Source organism: Phyllostomus discolor, chromosome 13 (genome assembly GCF_004126475.2).
Source record: "Phyllostomus discolor isolate MPI-MPIP mPhyDis1 chromosome 13, mPhyDis1.pri.v3, whole genome shotgun sequence".
NCBI classification, from domain to species: Eukaryota; Metazoa; Chordata; class Mammalia; order Chiroptera; family Phyllostomidae; genus Phyllostomus; species Phyllostomus discolor.
In genome coordinates this window covers 1,694,112-1,698,747 of record NC_040915.2, presented here as the reverse complement: position 1 = coordinate 1,698,747, position 4,636 = coordinate 1,694,112, and positions in this window count along the sequence as shown.

Sequence of the window (4,636 nt, the reverse complement as noted above, 5' to 3'; positions counted from 1 at the left end):
GTTTGTTATGTCCGCTGCCTTATAGGAAAGACATCTCTCTATGCTAGCGATTCATGAAAAGGAAAGGAAATGTTTATTTAATGCCATACAGACTTAAAGTAGTGACCTAATGTCTTCATCAAAATCCCAAAGTCTCTTAAACACCCACAAACACACAGTCATCTGTTGATGGGAGTGACCTGGTTCTTCTTGCTGATGCATGTAAAGAATTACGTATCAGCAAATCTAGTGGTATGTAACCAGTTTATTAGTGGCCCGTTCCCATGGAAGAGAACAGGACTGGGTGGAGTAGGGGGTGAAAGGCAGCATTTCAGGGCAAAGCAGGGTGAGGAAAGCGAGAGGCTGGAGACCAGGGTGGCAAGCCCCTGGGTGGCCTGAGGCCAGGTGGCCAGCAGCCCTGTGGCCTGAGAGCCAAGAGTGAGAGCGAGAGCAAGAGAGAGGGAGACAGAGACAGAGAGAGAGAGAGAGAGAGAGAGAGAGAGACCTTTATTCTCAGGACTTATATAGTTGGTGGGATAGGAGGGGGAAAAGTTACATATTGATTAACGGGTAAATGTGGTGCCCGCATTCCTGGAGGAATGTGGCTACCCAAACTTGGGTATGTGTGGGGGGCTGTTAGCCTGAATCCTTATCTTGCTCCAGACTCCATTTGTTCATCTTGTTGTAAAACAAATGCGTGACAGGAAGCAGTTAATTAAAATTGGGACACTTTCCGAAGTTATTTATGGGCTATTTCTGTAAGCACCAGGGACTCCCTAGTAAAACAGTGACCAGAGGTAGGCAATTCACCAAAGCTGTTTTATGGGCTCTTTCTTTGGGCACTGTGGACCCTCTCCCACATTCAGGCCTTGGGATGAAAGCACAGTTTCAAGGATTTCTTTCCCAGATAGTGGAAATGTTACATAGTATTTCTAAGACTTTCCTTCTTTCTTGCTAATATAGTATTTCCTGTGATGTCGGAACACCTGGTAAGATGATCAGACCAGGCTCAGGACTGCTGAGTTAGCATGTGAGACCTGTCTCCTTCCTTCTCCCCGCCTCAGTTTACTATGTATTTGTTACAGAACACACACAAGGGGGGCCTGGGACGATATACTATTACAGAAAGAAACCCCCAGGTCTGTTATGTCTTCCGCCTATAGGAAAGATGTCTCTCAATGCCAGAGATTTGTGAAAAGGAAAGGAAATGTTTATTTAATGCTATACAAACTTAAAGTAGTGACCTAATGTCTTCATCAAAAATCCTAAAGTCCCTTAAAACACCCACAAACACACACAGTCCTTCCTTCCCCCTTTGCCCAGTCTGGAGTACCGTATCTCAGGAAAGGAAATAGAAGTCCATGGCTCAGGCAGCCCCTGGTTCTTCCCAGTAATCCGTCTTGACTGGGAGACCTCCTTGGGCTCCTGACACCCTCAGCTATGTTGCCTGGATCTCTGCTCCAGCCACGTGGTCCTCTCCCAGGGCCACAGGAGTCCCCACTCAGCCAAAAGCGTGTGCTTCTCCCCACAAAGCTGCAGGGAGAGGGGTTGCCACTCCGCCAAGGCCAAGTGGCAATTCTCTGCTAAAGCCGCATGGTGGTTCTCTCTCGCAGGGCTGCGGGAGTCCTCACTCTGCTAAAGATGCATGGTTCTCCCCGTTCTCAATAGCTGTAATTCTCTCTGCACTGCCACAGATGTGTGGTTCTCCCTCCAATGGCTGCCAAGTCTGGGTTTAAATCCCCACTCCAATCTTCCTCTGCAGCCCCATTTCCGACTCCCCCCACACTCGGCCTCACATGCCAGAACTCATATCCTTCCAGCTTTACTGGACTGCCATCAGGAGTCTAGGCAGGTGTGGCCCCATGTCATGGAGCCAATCATCTCCAAGTTCTCACACAGGCACTGTAATTCGGGGGACCGCCTCCCAGTTACATCTTGAGGAGGGAGTTACTTCCATCCCCCTAGCTCAGAGCCAGGCCACAGCTATTTAACATATTTATAGAACCAGTTAAAGGTTATAGATATGTTAAATGACCACACTAGAGGTTAGCTGCAAGGCTGTTGCTATGCAAAACAACTCTCAATGACCCTGCTCCATTTGTCCCTTCCCCCAACCCACACTTGTGCAGGAGAGGGGTGAGGACATCCTAATATTTCCTGGACACCCTGAGTTCCGGGCCACATTCCAAATCCCTGTTTGGGGCCCCCCTCTTGGCCTCACCCTGTTACGTTTTCTCTGGCCGTGGGCAAAGCGAATCTAGTACAGGGTGGGGGAACCCCTGGAGAAAAAGGGGGATCCTTTTGGTAATAATATATTGTTCACCACCCCCCACCGTCTGTTCTGTAACAGTGTGGGTCAGTGGATTGAGCTCTGATGTGTGGTCTGAAAGGTTACTGGTTCTGTTGGGAATAAGGAAATTAAGAACTAAATTTAACCTTAATAGACAAGAACCACATTGTAGCTAAAAAGAAATGATAAAAGAGACAAAGTGCATTTAAGCAAAACATCCTGTGTCGAGCAGATGCTCTCCCCTGGGTAGGCTAGATAAGCAATGCTTTGTAGTTTTAATGAGAACCTAGCTAGCTAGAGCCAGGAGATTACTAGGTTAATGAACAAACATCCTGCCTTCCCGCCTTATGTAAGAATGCTTGGTTTGAAATTCCCGCGCGCGGTCTTTGTAAGCGAATTGCTAACTGCCACGTCTGCTTCTGTATAACGCTTGCTTGCCCGCCCCTATATAAGAACATAGTTGTAAGCGCTCGGCGCGGCTCTCATTTGCAGCTCCTTGTGGGCACTGTGTCACTGGACACTTTGAGAGTTCGCCCCTGCGCAGGTTAAACTTGGCCAATAAAATAACATCTTTGATACCCTGAAAGTCTCCGATATTTGTTCTCGAGTTTGCTGGATGCTACAGTTCCATACCTCAAGTCCCCCACCTGCATATCAATGTTTCTCTCCCTCTTTTCCCCTCCCTTCTCTCTCTCAAAATATATACATAAAATATTTTTAAAATTTTCTTTTAAATGGCTACTCTAAATTGAGCTGTACTGGGAGCATAAAATACACATTGGATTTGGAAAACTTTGTACTAATAAAAAGAATGTAAGCTTTTTCCCTAATGATTTTATATTGACTACATGTTAGAATGACAATGTTTGGGTATGTTGAATTGAATAAAATATATTATTAAAATTAATTTCACCTTTACAAATTGTGCCTATAAGAAAAGTTTTAAGTTCCATGTCCTGCATGTGTCACACCGCAATCCCGTGGGACAGCTCTGGCCTAAATGATCCCCAGTCACCAGCTCCCTCCCATTTGCAAACCGCATTGGCCTCTTGGCTGTTCTCAACTCACATCTCCCTCAAGCCCTGGCGTGGCTATTCCCTCCTCCTGGGAAGCCTTCCCTCAGACATCCTCACAGAGTTCCTCACTTCCTTCTGTTTTCTGCTAAAATTCTCAGAAAGAACTTCTCTGAACAATCAATTTAATATGGCTTCCCGTGTGTGTATATCCACTAACTCTATTTTTTTCAACACACTGATAGCCCAGCCTATATATGGGGGATAATGTCTCCTTAGGAGAATATAACCCTCGTGAACTCAAGGTCCTTGTCTCTTTCATTTACTACTGCTTTTCTAGAATAATACCTGGCTTGTGGTGGACACTAAATAAATATTTGTTAAATAGATGAGATGCTGAAATATTAAAAATAAGGTGATATCTAAGAGATTTTATTATAAAGGAAGAAATTGGAAATGAGAAGAACTAACATTTCCCGAGTGCCTACAATAAACTAGACACTGTGGCAAGCACTTATGTATATCCTGATAAATCCTCACAAAAAGATCTTTACAGATGAGAAATCTAAAGCTCAGGGGCTTTAAATAACTTTGTCACAGTCACTTAGCCAGTACAGAACATCATTTCAGTGTTTTCATTTGATTCAGTGTCTCCAAGGGGCTCCCCGCACTTCCAGACTAAATCAGATGCTCATACAAACGCCCGCAGAGAACACGCCTGCGTTGTCCCTTCATGTCATTGGTCACCACTGTGGTCTGTTTTTTCGGGTGGTGGTCAGTGTCTGACTTTTCCACCGCACTGTAATCTTCACGACAGGTGACAGTGAGTATCTGGTTGACATTTCCAAGTCCGGAGTCTTCCTCCTTGTCCAATGCTTCATCTCTAACACCTATGTGTTGAATAAAAGAACGAATGAAGTTAATTTTCTCCCAAAATGTTATAAACATTGATGAGTGGCTTATGTGTCCCCTGAGAATGAGTGAATTTGTAGGGCAACTACATGAATGGTGCCCGTCTGAATAAAGCCTGGCAGGGCCTTGCAGGGGAGAGTGTGCTGGTGTGTCAGTAAATCCATACCAGGAGATGGTATGGATTTCCTCTGACGGTGTGCTGTCCAAATGGCAGCTCCTGGCCACCAAGGCTACTTCAATCAAAGTTAATAGAAATTAAATATGGTTGAGCAATCAGTTCTTCAATCACACCAGCCACATTCCTAGTGCTCAGTAATCGTGCATGGCAGAGGCAGCCTTATTGGACAGCAGGGATAAAGGCAATTCCCATTAAGGAGGAGTTTTATTGAACAGCACTCTTCTAGAAAGTGTAAAATGTCCTTGGGAAGATATATTTTTTAAT